Raw genomic sequence first — 19,770 nt, 5'->3', positions numbered from 1 at the left:
CCTGAGCTCTTTGCCCACTGCCAATTAATTCTCCCCACTGCAGCCCAAGTGGTCTTTTCAAAATGCAAATCCAATCAAATCACAGCCTGCTCAAAGGCTCCCCAATGGCTTCCCACTGCTGGTAGACAGAGACCACTATTCTTAACACAGCTTACATATCCCTCTTCCTGTGGCCCTCACTCTCCTGTTCCAGACACAATGACCTTTTCTCCATTCCTCCAATGGCACCACGCTTCCCCCTGCCATGGCCTGCTACTCTGTTTGGAAAACACGCCCCAGCCCAACCTGCCCCCACTCCACAGCCCCCTCCTTTGCCTAGTTGAGACCTATACCTATACATGCTCACACAGCAACCTAATCATCATTTCCTCAGAGGAGCCTTCCTGACCCCTCAGTTGAGATGAGGTTCCTTAGTTTTATATGTACTATCAAAGAATCTTCCTTCTTTCCTACAGAATGCTCACACTAATTTATAATTGTATATCGAGTACTGGAATTCTTTGTCAAATATCTCTCTCCCTCATTAGGCTATAAATCTTATTATAGCAGGGAGCGAAGTGCTTGACACACAGTTGGCACTCAATAAATACTTGTTGAACGAATGGATAAATTGATGGACTGATGAAAATAAAACCATGCTTTTGAAAGACAGATCTGGCAAATCAATTAACAGATGGAAGAGAAAGGGAAGGGAAGTTCTGTATAATTAGGAGGCCATTACAGTAACACAGGCCAAAAAAGAGGAACAAAATCCTAAAGTAGGATTTTGCATGCAGAATGGAAAGTAACTGTCTTGGGGGGCTGTGTTGTGCTGACACACGAGGTCACCCACAAACAGCCAGCAACACTGTGCTCAGGCTCAGTGCCCACAGTTCACCCCAAACTTGCATGGAGGATCAGCTAACGTCTGGCACGCTCTGGCGTCTCAGCACTGAGGGAAGTTCCATGGCAAGGGCAAAAGGCACTTTCTAGGACATCTTGTCTCTTAAAAAGACAAAGCCATTTGAATGACAAAGAAATTCCAGTACCCTTTTGCCATCCTCTGGACCCTGGGGCTTCATAAATAGCCTGGCTTCTGTGTTTTTTAATAGCCTCTGATGTATTTGATTACATTTCCAATTCAAATGGTTCCATTACTACAAGAAGCAACTTCATTACCAGGAGGGCCCAGAGCCCAGACTATACTAGCTCCCTGTCATATAATTTAGCCTCAGTCATACCTCAGACAATATTTATACAAGGTCACTTCTTCAAACCACGTCTAGCCTCCCCAAATGACAATATTATTTATGCCAAATGCTTCTCCTAAGGGATGGAAAACTGCCAACTCTGGTTTAATAGGCTATACGGACAGGCTAGAAAAACATCATTTGTAGCACACACAGTTTATGCATTTAGTATATAACTAGGAGTACAGACTGATCATTGGAATCACGGCCGAAAGCTGGCCCCAGGGGAAAAAAAAAAAGCCACAAAAGCACTAAGTTTGGATCTTTCCTCCCTGATATTAGTTTTGGAAGCCCAAGGTTTAGCCAGAACTATGAATGCACAAGAGAGAGCTGCCTCAGACTTCAGTGGCTACCTGAACATCCAAAATAGGGGGAAAACCTGCAAAAGAAAATTTAACTTGGGTGTGTGTGCCCAGCAGCCAGCCTCCTGTGGTTGCAAATTAATGTGACCATCCAGTGGAACAAGCAGCCCAGGGGCATTTGGTAACAAAGAACAGTCTAACCTATTGATGTTAATTTACCAAATTATTCACATCCCACAATCTGGAATAGAAATCAGCGGCCAAAAAAATGCCTCCTGTACACCTCAGTCAAAACACCTATAAAAATCTAGATACCAGGAGGCAAAGTCTGGAACATAAACTACTGCATCCTGTTGCCAATGAGTTATTAAAGTACAGAATGATGGAGCTGCCAGCAGTGTCTGGGCTGCTCTTGCTTCCAAGCTCCATTCTTGGTGGTGTCTTTAACAAGACACTTGGTCAAAATATATTGATGACAACTCCTTTCTCTTAAAATCTAGTGAAGTATACAAGTCATACATTCCACTTAATCCATTACGGACCTCTGGAATTTTAAAATCTCTCTAGTAGAGAATTAACAAACTTCAGGATGCTGAACTTTCACATAAAGTGAAAATATCTGTCCAGATTTGCATGATTTATTGATGATAAATATCACTAATATACAATTTATACATTATTGTCCTTTGAAGAAATGTTTACTACTCCTACATAAAAATACTGTATCTAAATTTTAGGAAACAAAAATGTCAGATTATAAAGGGGTTTCAGAAATTCAAAATTATTCCTTTGTATTGATCACATTAGAATGTTTCTTTCTTTTTTTTTTTGCAGTACGCGGGCCTCTCACTGCTGTGGCCTCTCCCGTTGTAGAGCACAGGCTCCGGACGTGCAGGCCCAGCGGCCATGGCTCACAGGCCCAGCCGCTCCGCGGCATGTGGGACCCTCCCAGACCAGGGCACAAACCCGTGTCCCCTGCATCGGCAGGCGGACACTCAACCACTGTACCACCAGGGAAGCCCTGGTTCTTTGTTTCCAGTATTTAGTAGTACTTGATATCATTATCATGACTTATTAATAATAATAGAATTAACCCTTTATGATGAGCACAGCCTCAGCCAAGCAATTCCATGCCCAGAAATTATTCCAGGACAATAATTAGAGATGTGTGCAAAGATGTGTGTGCAAAGACAATCATCACAGAATTATTTATTATCGGTAGTAAATATACAACAATAGAGGACTGGTTAAAACAAATTAGCCATAGGATGGAATACTATATAATCATTAAAAATATAATACAAAGCAGGAGGCATAACCCTCACAGACTTCAGACAATACTACAAAGTTACAGTAATCAAAACAGCATGGTATTGGCACAAAAACAGACATATGGATCAATGGAACAGAATAGAGAAGCCCAGAAATAAACCCACACACCTACAGTCAATTAATCTTCAACAAAGGAGGCAAGAATATAAACTGGGAAAAAGTCTCTTCAGCAAGTGGTGCTGGGAAAGTTGGACAGCTGCATGTAAATCAATGAAGTTAGAACACACCCTCACACCATGCACAAAAATAAACTCAAAATGGCTTAAAGACTTAAATATAAGACAAGACACCATAAAACTCCTAGAACAGATCATAGAAAAAACGTTCTCTGACATAAATCATACCAATGTTTTGTTAGATCAGTGTCCCAAGGCAATAGAAATAAAAGCAAAAATAAACAAATGGGACCTAATCAAACTTACAAGCTTTTGCACAGCAAAGGAAACCATAAGCAAAATGAAAAGACAACCTATGGAATGGGAGAAAATATTTACAAACAATGCAATCGACAAAGGCTTAATTTCCAAAATATCCAAACAGCTCATACAACTCAACAACAACAAAAAAAAACCCAAATAACCCAATCAAAAAATGGGCATAAGACCTAAATAGATATTTCTCCAAAGAAGACATACAAATGGCCCACAGGCACATGAAAAGATGCTCAATATTGCTAATTATTAGAGAAATGCAAATCAAAACTACAATGAGGTATATCACCTCACACCAGTCAGAATGACCATCAAAAAGTCTACAAAAAACAAATGCTGGAGAAGATGTGGAGAAAAGGGAACGCTCCTACACTGTTGGTGGGAATGTAAGTTGGTGCAGCCACTATGGAAAACAGTATGGAGGTTCCTCCGAAAACTAAAAATAGAATTACCATATAATCCAACAATCCTACTCCTGGGCATATATCTGGACAAAATTATAATTCAAAAAGATACATGCATCCCTATGTTCATAGCAGCACTATTCACAATAGCCAAGACATGGAAGCAACCTAAATGTCCATCAACAGAAGAATGGATAAAGAAGATGTGGTACATACATACAATGGAATACTACTCAGCCATAAAAAAGAATGAAATAATGCCATTTGCAGCAACATGGATGGACTTAGAGATTATCATACTAAGTGAAGTAAGTCAGACATAGAAAGACAAATATCATGTGATATCACTTATATGTAGAAACTAAAATATGGAAGTAACGAACCTACCTACAAGACAGAAACAGACTCACAGACATAAAGAACATTGTGGTTGCCAAGCGGGGAGAGGGATGGGGGAAGGATAGACTGGGAGTTTGGGGTTAGTAGATGCAAGCTATTACATATAGAATGGATAAACAACAAGGTCCTACTGTACAGTATAGAGAACTATAATCAATATCCTGGGATAAACCATAACGCAAAAGAACATATATATGTGTGTATAACTAAGTCACTTTGCTGTACAGCAGAAATTAACACAACATTGTAAATCAACTATACTTCAATTAAAAACAATTATTTTAAGTCATTTTATAGAAAAATATCTACCCAGAGGAGAAAGTTCATAGTACACTAAGTGAAAAAGGAGATAACAAAGCAATATATACCAAATGTATGTCCACACGGAATAATATCAAAATATTAACCCATGCAGGACAGTCCTGGAGACTCCCCAAAACAGTGTGGGTAGGGTTTTAGAAGGAGGCTAAGGAAGTGACACTGATGTGACTTCATTTATACCTGCAGGCAGATGAGACTTGGGAACATTTGGACAATAAGAATTTTTACTTACACTTTTATTATGGAAGTAATTTGCTTCCTACCTGTCACCATCCAAGTGAAGAAAGGATAGCCTGGGCATTTTTCACTGTTCCTAGCCCAGTGGTGGTTTGGGCAGGGCCTGTGTTAAGACTCCATCTGGTCCTCTGTCTGAATCTCTTTCCTTAAGTCAAGAGCAAGAAACCTGATTTCAGTCTCACACAGTGAGATCCCTGTGTCCTCAACAGTAAAGTGTTGCCATATGGTTCATAACATTACAACACTCATGGGTAACCCCTGAAACCGTCTTCATGTCCACATGATCCCAGAGCACAAAGATTTATTAGGATATTGTAAATAAAACTTGGATAAACAGAAGCATGAAATGGGAGACCCCACAGGCTAGGGAAAAAAAGAAGTTAGAAAAATAGACCTGCTTCATCAGCCTTTCTGGCAAAAAGATATGGCCCATGATTTATTAAAACAGGAGCTTTTTCAAGGCATGATTATAGGCAAGAGAAAAAGCTTTTGCTTAAGAGTGTCTCTGCATGCATCTGCTGGACTTTTCTATTTGAACATCCTGTGGGCTTGACACATTTGAAGCAGAGATCACTCATTTTTTTTCTTAGCGTCACTGTTTGGATGGCACCTGAGCAGAGGTAACAGGCAAAGCAATAGAGGTGACTAAGATCTCTGCAGTCAGCAGCGTCATAAGATCGGGGAAGAGGACCAAGGACAGACCCTTGGGATAGGCCCACATTTGAGGGAGAGGAAGAAAGAAGTAAATACAAAGGTATCATCCAAGAAGACAGAGTATGAGTCTCCTCTGTATCAAACTATGTAAACATCCTTTGCCTTAAGGTGGAAATTTTTAGTCAAAAATATGGTTTGAAGGCAGCAGTTTTGTTTTGTTTGATGCAAATGGATCTTTGCCTGGGGCTAAATTAATCCAGATGTATCAGATAAAACAAAGCAAAATTATACTTAAATATTTCCAAGAGCTCAACTATTTTACTCTTCTGGAAAAAAATTAAAAATAAATAAAGGTTTTCAGGGAGTAAGTGAATAATTACAAGCATATAATCCTGATCCAAAATGTTGAATGTATCAAGAAAAGTTTGCATATGGGTAGACCTTGAAAGGGTCCTACTGGTTTTACAGACCACAGAGTCTCCTCCTTAAAGGTTAAACTGACATTTTTGCTTGAACATATTACTAAACGGTGTGGGCTAATGAGGGCTCACTTTTGTTTCCCAGCCTAAGTATTGCCTGGCTCCCTCTGCTCGGAAATAACCAACCACAGGGCTCTCTCACTCAATAGCAATGCTGAGAGCATCCTCCAAGACTGGAAGGTAGAAAACTTGCCTCTGTGGTTCCCGAGGCTGGGATCAGACTAGAGCAATTGTGCAGTGAATTTGGCCCACCTTGGGGACTTTGGCTCTCAAATGGCAAGGCTGTGCAGACTAAACTAGAGGTTATTTTACAAGGACCATCAAAATCCTCATTTGCATGTGTGACATTCCTGTGGAGAGGCTGATTTTGAATCAAGCTGCCTGGGCCAGATTACAAACTGAGTCTGCTAGTGAGAATATGAATAGCATCAGCTGGATCTCAGTCCCTCCCAGTCAGCCTTTCCCTTCTCTGGCCCAAATCATTAGCCAATTGAGTTTAAATACAAGTGACCCCAACACCTGCCATTCAACTTCCAGCTAACCGGAAGACATCAAGTTTTCTTAGAACAAATGGTCATCAGCAGCCAGCACCACAACAATGGCGTCCATTGTGCTGAGTGCTTTACTTGCATCATCTCCTTAGATCCTCATAGCAGCCCTATGGAGTTTGATATTACTGTCATGTTACCATTTTTCAGGGGAGAAAACAAAAGCTTAGAGAGACTAAGGTTAACTCATCCCAGGTCACACAGGTAGAAAGAAATAGATTTGAATGCAGATAGTTTAACTTCCACATCTATGCTTTTCACCCTTTTTGACTGATGCCATATTGCTTCCTTATGATAGGGTGGCTTCAATTGACAATAGCAGCAATGAACACTGAGATCAAAACAAAAAGGCTGTGTGATATAAAACAAACCATAAAGTTTGATTAGAACTTGTGTCATTTTTCGTCACACAGAGCTGTGTGAATCGTAGGGAGCCCTCCCACTTGCAGATGGTGATTCTAGTTCTTTAAAAATCTGGACATCATATGGAGGATCCAGATGGAGGATCTTCTCCACACCTCTATCTCCCAGTAGCAATAACTGTAATTCTGCAGTTTTTCTCTCTAAGGCAGCTCTGAGACTCAGAGCTTTCTCCATAGAGGCTTGGGAGAAAAGAAAGCAACCCATAAACAAGGTCCCAAACTGGAGCTGTCGGGGGCAGGTGCCCATAGCGTTGCAGTTGCGCAGACTACTCCCCAACCCCTCTTTCAGGGTACAGTGCTGGGGATCACGAGGAAAATGGGGCCATTTATTCTTCAGCTCAGAGATTTTTCTGAATCATCAGGACACCCTTGGTCTTGAGGACACAAGTTCCTGACGTCCCTTCCAGGGAAGAACACAGCCCAGTAGTTACAAACTTCTCAGCTCTCAGTCACTCCAGAACATCTTCCACATATGGAGGGGGTGTCCTATACTCATCACCTGGACAGCAGTCTGGCAAACACTGGCCAAAGTGGTATACAACATCTGGATAACTGTTTCCAGATGTGACCTTCCCCTGAAAGACTTGATTAAAATTTTCACACTCAGCATCTTGAAATAACTGACATACGTACAGAGAGTTTCTATCGTCTGGACCCAGAGCTGAAGCAGCAAGCCACTCCAGCAAGGTGAACCAGCAAGATGAGAGCAAGGATCCTTCGTAGGATCTCAGTAGCCTAAGAAAAAATGTAAGGCTGTTTCTACTGGGTCCACGTTAAAGTCAAGCAAATGCAGCTGAGTCGGGAGGCAATAAAGTGGACTGAATGGAGCAAGAGCCTTGGAATCAGACAGATCTGCATCCAAACCTTGACTCCACCAACTGCCAGCAGGGATTTCAGAAAGGACTTAACCTCTCAGAGCCTCAGATTTCCCCTCTGTAAAATGGGAATGCAACAACCATCAGAGGAGGATTGTGACATGCCTGGCACAGAGCAGGCACTCAATACATGGTTGTTTTTCTCTTTTTTATTATTAATTAAGTCTATAAACACAATTCACTGTTATTATAAAACTGTTAAAAAAACACGTAGGACTAGAAGTTCCCTTTTCACTCTTTACACAGAACATTAACATTTTAAAAGCATAAACAATAGTAGCAGATGTTTATAATTTGTTCTTTTGAGGAGGAGCTCAAACAATATCCCATCAAATTTAAAAAAAAAATCCCTGAATTTGTCTTATAAACAGATTCAGACCAATCCTGACCCCTGGATTAAGATGCTGTGGTGCTTCACATCTTCTGGAGCTACATCTTGATGATGCAGAGAAAAGCAAGTCCAACGAGACCTAAGATTAAGATTCCCCAGGGCTTCCCTGGTGGCGCAGTGGTTCAGAGTCTGCCTGCTGATTCAGGGGACACGGGTTCGTGCCCTGGTCTGGGAAGATCCCGCAAGCCGCGGAGCGGGCTGGGACCATGAGCCATGGCCGCTGAGCCTGCGCATCCGGAGCCTGTGCTTGGCAACAGGAGAGGCCACAGCAGTGAGAGGCCCGCGTACCGCAAAAAAAAAAAAAAAAAAAAAAAGATTCCCCAAATCTGTGAATGGGTCAAACAAAATGATCCTCATTTAATAGGTCCAGAGAGATTAAGTGATATTTTAAGTGTTAGGTTGAAGATTTAGTCCAAATGAGTAAGCTAATTTTCTTCACTTTACAGCACTTCCCCCCTTTTATTCTGAAAATCATTATCAACATAATAATGGCTATAATTTATGGAGCATTTGTAATATTCCAGGGCAGTGACAGGCACTTTTCTTACACTATTTCCATGTAACCTTCTTTACAACATGCCTGTAAAGCAGGCATAATTATCATCCCCATTTTTGGGGTGAGGAAATTGTAGCTCAAAGTAGTTAAATAGCTTACCACAAACCATGAAGCCAACCGGCAGCAGACCTGGAATTTGAACCCATCAGTCTAACTCCAAAGGCATCTGCCAACAGCTTTGAAACAACTTCACCTTGCAATGAGGTGAGCAAAAAACGAGTGAGAATAATTTTTCCTGCTCATCACCTGAAATTGTTATGATAGTTAACCTGTGCCATCCCTGGTTACTGTGTCTTCAACCTGGGCTCTGTCCACTATTACTCATGGCTGCGACAACTCCTTTTTTTTCTGGTCCCTATTGCCAGACAGGTGTTCAGCACAATAGCTCCCTTTTCTTTCCATCTGCTTCTCCTTGCACAGTGAAGCCCCGATCCGTCACGGGCGGCTGCTCCCCACATGTGCTTATAGCCCCATTGATGAGAAATGGCAGAAGCAGGTATTAAAGGTGGAGGTTCTGGCTTATTGCTCTGAATGTATTAAAAACCATTCCCAGACTCCACATAAAGAGTTTTACACACACACACTGCATATGATACAAGGGAGACAGAGAAGCAGACGTGGGGATAACCACAGTGAGACAAGTAACCACAACAGAAGTCTGGAGAGATGGGCCCAAGGAAAGCTACTTTCACAGACTGGGTGATGGATCGTCTCCTCAGCAGGCAAACAGACAGCTAGAGGTACTTATTTTTATAAAAAGTTGACAGAAAGAACTCCAGACATCCAGGCCTGCTCCCTTCTCATTCCTGTGTCCAGAGCTGACTCAGCTCTGTTTCCCTTTGCAGAATGGTGAGTTATTCCATGCACTCGTGCTAATTATCCACATCCAGCTCCTTTCTTTTCTCACACATCGCTTAAATGTCTACTTGTCTGAGTTAGAACTGGGGTGCATGCTGAATTCCCTTCTGTAGTCCTCCCCAGTGATGAAGTTCTCATAATTAGGGTATGGTTTGTGGGGGAAACTCTTTCAATTTAAAGGCCCCTGAGATGATTATCCAAAGAATTTGTCTCACTAGGCTCTTGAAGATGATACTCACCATTTACTGAGTACACAGGTAACTGCCAGATAATTGCCATGACTGTATCCTCTAACTCTCATAATGATCATATAAGGTCGGTATTCGCCCCACTGTACAGATCAATAGCACGTGGGACATACATAATAAATGGAAGGGAAGATAAAGCTACATGACATACTAATTTCCTCAGTGTTTCTTTAGCATCCAAGAGGCAGAGTGATGTGGTGAAAGGAGATGATCCTGGGCCAGGAGACCTGAACTCTTGTCTTGACATGGAAACCAACCAGCTCTCTGATCTGAGCAAGACATTTTACCTTTGTGCACCTCTGTTTATTTAATCTAAAAAAAAAATGGATAAATGGACTAGGCGATTTCTATATATGTGGCCCCTTCTTCATCTAACTTTCTATGACTATTGCCTATTTTCACAGTGTAGTTAATATTAATAATGTCAGACTCTCCACGAATAAAATCCTAGAACATAGCTAGTCCGTCAGCACTGAATTGATGTCCTTTATCACCCAGCTCTGGAGAAAAGCACATCTAAGCCACATCTGGATAACAAATTAAAGTAGCCATAACACTTTACCCTTTCCAGGCTAATTCACCATGCCATAGCTTTTAAAGATAAGTTGAAGCAGAACTTCAAACCCTGTGGCCTGATTACAGAGGCAGTTGTTTTACTACCTTGGATCTGAGAGATTTCCTTACAAAAGATAGATACTTGGTATTGTAGGTAGTTATCTATTGCTGCCCAACAAACCACCCCCAAAACTCAGTAGTTGACAACAACTATTTACTATTCTCTCTCATGGGTCTGAGGCTTTAAGGGCTAGCTGTGTGGTTCTCTTCTGGGGTCCCTCATATAATTTCTGCTGGATGGAGGCAGAGGCTGGAGTCTTCTAAAGGCTTCTAAAGTCCTCATTCACATGTCTGGCATGTGGGCCAAAATAACTGTGGGCTTCTTGGCCATATCTCTGTCCAAGTAGCTTTTTCATGTGGCTCCCTTGGGCTTCCTCACAGCATGGTAGCCTTGGGGCAGTCAGATTTCTCTTATTATGGCTGGATTCCCCCAAGAGTGAGCATTGCAGGACAGCCAGGCAGAAGCTTATGCCTTCTTATGAACTAGCCTCACATATTCTGTATTCTAGTGGTCACAGCATTCACAGATCAGACCAGATTCAAACAAGTGGAGGCCTGAATTCTACAGCTCAATGGGAGAATGGTTTGTGCATACAGGAAGGAAAGGATGGCAGTCATCTTGGGGACAAGCTAATCCACTTGGCCTATCTCAGGGCAAAATGAACTATAGTAAAGTTCAGTTAGGTTCTCAACATTTGTCTCTCTCTTACACACACACACACACACACACACTCTTACCCAAATAGTTCCAAATGACGCTAGTTATAGTACCATGCTTGAACACCAAAGGTGACTATATAAACCTAAAGTGGGACTTACAGGTTGAATCCCATAAAGAAGAGTAGGTCACAGAAACCTCTCTTCCATTTCTCTCTGAGATAACATTAAGCTCTGTCATTGATGGGAAAGGGAAAGCAACTTACCTGGGGAAAATGTCTTCAGAAGAAATAGTAAGGGCATGTTAGTGATCTAGTCAAGTCCATCAGGATGGACATTGATATCCCAATTATCTTAAGACAAATCCAGATGTTCCCTTGAGATCATCCTTAAAGGAAGGTGAACCCGCAGGATGAAGTTGCCAGACTCTACCCCAGACATCCACACAGATAAGCAGGCCTGATGTGTGGCAGTTTTGACGGGCAGGCTTAAGAACACTAAGAAACGAACTGAGGATCTGGACAATATCACTATCAGGAAAGCATATCATAAACCTCAGAATGTGACATTGTCCCAAGAAAAACAGCAACCCAGAGGCCAGCTGAAAAACTGGAGATGCTAAAGTACAAAAGCAGGTCAGATAGGAAAGCAGTGGTGAGCAAAGCCTGGCTAGTATGTTGGAACCCAATGAGGAGGGCATAAGCACTGGAATTACAGGCCCCTAAAGGGCCAAGATGATCTGTAAAAGAAAATACCGGCAGCTTCCGGGGAGGAAGAGAGACTTAGGGAGCCATCAAGGAAGCAGCACAGTGATCCTTTGGGTTATGGATGCCAGAGCAAAGCTAGAATTACTGTGGTTTGGAAGGTGACTCTAAAGGCCCCTGAAAGAAGCATTTCTTTCTCTTCATGACTCAGAGAAAGTCAGGAATGAATTCCCTAGACATGAAATTTAAGGAGGTTTCTGGCCTGTATCTGGAATATTTAGGAGTTGTCAGCCTTGCAATCTGATGGGCACTGCAAGAAGCTCTGTGAGTCTATGGGGCAGGCAGATAGAACAGAAAGTTATTTTCCTCTCTGGCTCTGCCTCCAGATGGGAATATGAGGCTTGTTCTTTAAACTGTAGAACTTTTAACACCAGAGGGCCCCAACGAGTCAATTATAATCCACCAGCCGACAGAGTGCACTAACTGGACCAATCTTCAGGTTACAGCACTCAGTTAAACCCACCTCGCTGGCTCTCAAAGCACTCTCCTTCAATTCTCTGGCAAGCATAAAAATCTGCAAGTCCTTTTAATTTATAATCTCACTTCTGGGAATTGTATACAACTAAACTATCCACAAGCACGGGAAATACATGTACATGAAGATGTTCACGGCAGCATTATTTACAAGTAGAGGAACTCAGTACTTCTCGAACTGTGATGTGCATCCCTTGTAGGTTTTCTGAAAGGGCAGATTTGGTAGGTCTGGTAGGTCTGGGCAGGGTTTTCAACTCTGCATTTCTAACAAGCTCTCAGGTGATACCCTCCTACTCAGGCCACACTTTGAGTAGCAAGGGGCTTACTTTATATGTAACTTTAAAAAAAAAAAAACCAAACACTTACATGACTAAATAAATGGTAGGTACATATTCTCCCTGGAATACTGAAATGGATGTTAAAATGATATTGAAAACTAGCAACATGCAAAAGTGTTTATAACATAACACTAAGAGAAAAACACAGGATACAAAATCATAGACATATTAGGATTGCAATTGTAAAAAAAATATATAGAAGGGACTTCCCTGGTGGCGCAGTGGTTAAGAATCCGCCTGCCAATGCAGGGGACACGAGTTCAAGCACTGCTCCGGGAAGCTCCCACATGCCACGGAGCAACTAAGCCCACAACTACTGAGCCTACGCTCTAGATCCCACGAGCCACAACTACTGAAGCCTGCACTCTAGAGCCCGTGCTCCGCAACAAGAGAAGCCACCGCAATGAGAAGCCCACGCACCGCAACAAAGAGTAGACCCTGCTCGCCACAACTAGAGAAAGCCCATGTGCAGTAATGAAGACCCAATGCAGCCAAAAATAAATAAATAGAAATGAATAAATTTATTTTAAAAATATGGAAAACATTGGAAGCAAATCCAAAATTATTAACTGAGTGGTTGTTTTAGAATGGTGAGATTACATTTTTCCCCTGGTTTTCAAATTTTCCATTATGTTGCTGTATTACTTTCATAGTCTAAAAATGCTGGTAAACTGGGAAATATCAGGTAGAGTAATCACACATCCTGTTTTGCTGGAATAGTCTCAGGTGCCTGCCTACATAATTATTAATAGGGGTCCCTTCACTCCCAGAAGTGCTTTATGGAGTTGACAAATTCTATGGTAATATTAGATCTAGGATGTGTCTGCAGGCTACTTATGTGCTTTTTCTGTTACTCCAAAGCATTTGAAAAGCTGAACTAAAATGCCTAGAGAGAGGGGGCAGGGGAGGTGGGCAGGTCTCTGCTCTGTACATTTTTTTAAATTTACTTTTTAGAGCAGTTTAGGTTCACAGCAAAATTGAGAGGAAGGTACAGAGATTTCCCGTGTACCCCTGTCCCCACACATGCACAGAGCCTCCCTTATTGTCAACATGTTCCACCAAAGTGGTACATTTGTTACAACTGAAACTACACTGACGCATCATAATCACTGAAAGACCATAGCTCACATTAGGGTTCACTCTTGGTGTACCTCCTATGGGTTTGGAGAAATGTATAATGAATGACATGTATCCAGCATTATAGTTTCATACAGAGCAATTTAGTTTCACCATCCTAAAAATCCTCTTGCACATTTGTTATAGGTATATTTAGATTGTGATATATGGCCTCGATAGTACATATATAGAAAACACCTGACACAATCATGAAAGCTAGCACAATTCTGAAACAGGGAACAGAGGAAGTCAGGTAAACCTTTACTGTGCTTTTTAAAACTCTTGCTTTTTAGTTAGCCCTTTCTGACCCTTTCTCCTTAGTGCATACCATGAGTCATCTCATAAGATGTTGTCCTACACATCTTAGGGCAGTGATTTTTCTCCTAAGATGGTAGAGTTAAATGTTTGAAAATGCTGATGATTTAATTTGATTCCTTTTTGTTGCTTCTGCTAACATGTAAAATTTTTAGAGCCAGACTTTTTCATTGCTGCCTTAAACCATATAATTTATTAGGTATTTTACTTTATACCTTATGATAAACCTGAAACAAACTAATGCTACCACTTATTAGTTAAAATTTTTAAAAAGTATTACTTAAGAGAAAAACTTCAAAACAATAATTGAATTAACTAAATATAAACCAAATTTGCCTACAGCAAATTCTAAGCCACATTCCAGTTTCACTGACTTGGAATTTTATTATACAGAATATGGTCTTTAAAAAGTGTGACCCATCCATTGCAGCTTAGAAAACATAAATATAGCTTGTCATAATTATTTTATACAAATTGAATTTAACTTGCAATGTTATTTCTTGTCTTCTATGAGATTTATCAATTTTTTTGTTGTTCTTACAGAAATTTATATTTCACACACACACCGTGGTGTGAAACACTGTAAGTCCTGGGCCTAAAGTGTTTGTTGTCCTGAGTCCTTGTCTGCTAGTGATTAGGTATGTAGGAGCCCAGAGAATGATGGTCTTTGTTCTTTTGTTCCCTCTGGTGTATACTCCATTTCACCTGTGTAGAGCTAAACTTACACCCCAAGGACAAATGACACTAGGTGGATGACAATAGGTGATTCTAATTTGAGAACAGCTATTCAGTACGGGTGTAAATTCTGATCGGTGGTGCTTTTAGAAGCAAAAAAATAGAAGCCCATCGGGTGGATATTGGACTTCACCTTTTAGATCATTTTAAATAACAGTGAAAGAAAGACAGGAGAGAGAGGGAGGCAATAGTTTGCCATTCCAGGGAAATAAAGAAAAACAGAGAAAAGAAAAAGACAACAGATAAAGCTGAAAAGCAATGGCTTCTTAAAGTATACATGAAAGTGGAAACAAAATAAGAGTGAAATAGAGTATGAACAAACTCAAGGAAAAAAAAAGCTTCAGAAATGCTTAGGAGACAAAGTGTTACTAAAGAAAGGAAATTCTAGCTTGTGAGACTTAACTTGAAACAAGAAGATAAAAATCCTTTATACAATCAGCAAACAAAAGCAAGGAAATATAAAGTCTCAAATCCCATGGAGAGCCTGGAAGGGAAGTCAGCAAGACAATGCAGAGCATGCAGTTGAGAGGATAAATCATTTCTTTACCTCACTCTACACAAAAAGAAGATAACAGGCCAGGGTGAGACATATTTTCCAGCAGAAGCATAGGGAATTGTTGAAATGCTTTTCCCTTACCACAAAAAGCTAACAGAACGCACAATTCCAATGAACAAGATTCTCACAGAAAGACAAAATCCATTTCTGTAGCAAACATAGGTGATGTCCTTGAGGATGGAAGGAAAACAGGCTGTCCCCTCTGGCACATGAAATATCTGTCAACTCAGTGATGCGGGAAGATCAATAAGGACATTAGAATTTGTTGGAGCAGCCTCTCTTAAGGGAAGACATCAGTGTTTTCTGGAGGTGCAGTCTGAGTAATAGGAAAATTAGATCATTGTAACACTGAGACCATGAGTTTCTCACCCATAACCACAATTTTGAGAGGAAAATTAAGATTGTTTAAAATAAAGAATCAAATTTACTTAAAACATTTACTTAAATGTCTCAGCATTTACTTAAAAACAGTACACACACACACAAAGACCCTGGATTCCAAGAAGCAGAAGTCCACCAAGGTCTTACAAACTTAAGAAAAAAAGTCTGGCATGATATTGAAGCCAAACATATTTTCTCTTGGCCAAAAAGCATTTAAAGTTCATTTTTCATAATAAACACAAGTTTGGCACATATATAGAATGTTTATTTTTTTAAATGGTTGGAAAAGTAGGTAACCAAAACATACAATGTCAATGAACCATGTCCATTAATTTATCCTGGATATGAATAATCAGATATGGAGTACATGGAAAGCAATCGTGTGAGTGACACGAGTAATTGCATAGGCGCATTCTGGTAGTTGGGTCTTAGAACCACTAGTAATTCTTGTCTCTAACAAACTGTCCTCACTGTCCACCTGCAAAATGGACTCTGTGATAATACTGCTTTTCTCTATACTGGCTTTTTAAAAATTAAAACTTCTGTTTAAACCTATTTTTAAATGCTCTGAAAAAGGTCTAAACTTTTCTGAGAAGCAGTTTTGAAGACAACAAGAGGCTTAGTAATTCAATGCAAATTAATTTATACACAAACTTGAGTTTCAATGATACAGAGAGAAGAGGAAGTGTTTTTGGTTTTGTTGTCTAATGAGTGCCTTTTCCTGAGACATGTTTCCTAGTTAGAAAAAGCCATCATGGAGTTTTCACAAGCTGTGGGGAGTCTTGCTGACATCTTGATCTTCCTCTTTTTTTCCCCCACTTGGTTTCTGATTGATTTAGAAAATTTCAACTTGTAAAGGAAAGATGCAAGAGTCGCAGATATAGGCAAATACAATTTGCACTTTCCCTAGCAAAATGCAGATTTCCCTCCCACAGTTAGGGAGCCATCTAGATCATGAAAAGAAGGCCATCTCTCTGACTGGGGGACAAATAAATAGATAGTTAAATCCTTTTGATGTGGATAAGCAGAAAGCTTAGAGAAGATTATTGATAGAGACTTTCCTGCTCTTTGAAGCACTGTGTGGAAATAGCTTTTTCCTTAAATCAAAATAATAAAAAATAAGTCTGGTAAAACAGTGGTTAAAAACAACTGAAGCTTAGGAGAATATTTAATTTGCACCTAGGTGGTTATATCTCTTTAAGAATCTGTTTAGATTGTGTGAACATACATCTTATAAAAATGTCCTTTCCATATTCTTTTTTCTTTCTTTTTTTGGATACTACTATTATTGCCAAAGAAACGGCCCTTAATTTTTCTATATGACCAATGAAAACCAAAGTTAACTATTTATATTCATAATTATTTTATGAAGGCATTTTGCCCAGCAGATGTGTTTCTGGCTAGCGAGCTGTAAATTTCTTTAAACTGCATGTTTGCCTGGTGTTTAGTTCTAAACTCCAACATATTAGCCTATTTCATTAATCATAAAAACTTTACAAAACAAGAAAAAAACTGCTGTTATTTCAAAAGAATAAAAGGTAAGAAAAGACATATAAAGCATGGTTTCCTTGTTTTTGCTAGACTACAATTAACTTGTTATGGAAAGCTTCTGTTAAATCAGGAAATCCTGTTAGAACTCAAACTTGTTGCATTATCTGAGATGAATGTACTTCTAGTCTGCAGTGAGTCTCTTTATTCAAAAGCTATTTGGAATGAAAAACCCAGTCTAGAAAATAAACCTTATGGTTTGTTTGTACTTTTAAAAGAACTAATTTGCTAGCAGGGATTTCTTCTTAGATAAACTGCACTGACTTTTCAAATGCTGTTTTTCTGGAAGAACCTAGGGGTCATTTGTCTGTAACAATGAGGACTAGGCTGCCTCCAGGGGCTGTGCCTTCCATTCACTCTCGCCCAAACGTTCCAGTCAATCAGTCAATCCGAGCAGGGCCCATCCTCTGGCCCACAACCTGCCTTACACATATCACACTTAATTTTGGCTGATTTCCCCTCTTCTCTTCATCTTTGCTTGTTCTTCTCTCATTTTTCTAAATGAAAAGCTGTAGCATATAATACGATAAATAGGTATAAATAAAATTACCTTTCAGCTTTAAAAACTGCTTCCAAAAGGTACAGGAAAACCTTCAATTATGAAATGTCAAAACATGACTGAGATTCTGACCCTTTAGCAGTTAATACACACACATACACACACACTCACACACATATATAATAAAGTTAGAGACCCTATTCATTAGAAAGCCATTAGGAATTTACAATAATTCCACCTGGTTGAGACGAGAGTTTATCTTTTTACTCTTTAGAAATCATTTTACATGGGTGTAACACCACAAAAGATTATAGCATTAAGTTTAAATTACAATAAAGTGTTCGGACATACTGTTTAAAGCCAAATGAATATTGTTTTCCATCCAACAAGAAATCTTGGTAACCTTTTCTTAGCAGCTAATATGAGTTTACTGTTTGATTTTGAAAGCAATAGACCTACATACCTTTTGAAAAATATCTTAAATCAGATTTTTAAAAATTTAATTCAGGATGCCTTCCCCTTTAGTAAAGCTGTTTCAGATTAGTGAGGTCTTACTATAATTAGCTATTCTATAAGCAACAGGGAATCTAAAGCCACTATATTGTATAGCACCACCGCATATTTATAGATATTTGTCAGATGACCTTAACTTGAAAACATAATGTTCAGAACCAAGAAATAAACAGAAACCTCCAGAGGATCAAAAACAACTGTTTAAAGGTGCTAAATCTCACAGGCTAACTCAAAAGGAAACCTCTTAACATGCTCACTTCATATCCTACTCACTTTTACTGTGCATACATTTCTAACAGGCTTGCATATCAGTTTTTCTCATCCTTGAGAAATAAATTAAAAAATTAGAAACAAGACAATGTTTCTTGCAGCAAAAAGGACTAACTGATGGTCTTTAGATTGAGGGAGGAATAGGAAAAAACTATAAAAGCAGAAATACTGTCTCAAAAATATTAAGTTGAAGCCCATTTAATGTAGGGACAAAGGGTTCACTATATTACACTAACACTTGACAGTATGAATGAATTTCAGCGTAGTGCTGGGATTGACAATCCTTAACAGTGGCCCTGAAGTTTTAAGAAAATATATGTTTTAAGACAACAAAACAAGTATACTATGTATCAGAATTATTCTATCCAAAATTGTTAAAATAATTTTTCTAAGTTAAAGGAAGGAATCATTTAAAGGAAGAAACAGCATGTCTTGAAGATGCCAAAAAAAGAGGCAACTCTGTAACTATGGGAATTGGAATACTCTAGAAAGCAGCTGAGTATTTGCCTCTGAGCTATAGAGTAATACCTACTGCTTTCAATTTTCCATTGGGAGGAGAGAAGGTAGCATAGATATCCCAGCAGTGTGGCCAGTTAGGCTGTTAGATCTCTTTTTCACAGGGTGATGGAAAAAACACAGAATTTGAAGTTAAATCTGTTTGACCCCTGGTTCTGTCACCCACTAGTTTGATAGCTTTGGACAAACTACTTCTTCAAGCCTCAACTTCTATCTATAAATAGAAATACTAATACCTACCCCAGTGAGATGTTTTAAGTGTACAGTGCCAGAGTCCTACCATGAGCTTAGTCACATACATTTCTTGCGTGTCTTCCAGCTCTCAGTGACCAGCTTCTGGAGAGTTATCTGAACGGGAGATATGGAGGAAGGGGTGGCTTTTGCCAACTGGTGTTGAAGAGTTGACTCAAATATAGTTGAAAGAATAGTGATACACCTCCCTAACATCACTGTGGCATTCCAGAATGTTTTTCCTCAAGTGTGATTAGAGCTTCTTTTCCTCTCCAAGATGAGTTTTAAATGAATAAAAATGTTGAAGGGTAGGAAAGCTAGGAGACAGTTGGCAGTGCAATTATTATACCCCCAACATACCTTGGGAATGACCATGAACCCTTCAATATCAAATGATCCTAATAACAGATTCATTCATTCATTCATCAATCATTCAACCAACATTTATTATGTACCTGTCATGTCCCCAGCACTGCACCAAGCACTGGGTATTCAAAGACATAGTCTCTGTCTTCAGGTACATTACAGCATCATGGACAGACATATAAACAAGTGC

This window comes from Orcinus orca, chromosome 3, assembly GCF_937001465.1.
Source record: "Orcinus orca chromosome 3, mOrcOrc1.1, whole genome shotgun sequence".
Lineage (NCBI taxonomy): Eukaryota > Metazoa > Chordata > Mammalia > Artiodactyla > Delphinidae > Orcinus > Orcinus orca.
Note: the sequence above shows the minus strand (reverse complement) of the source record.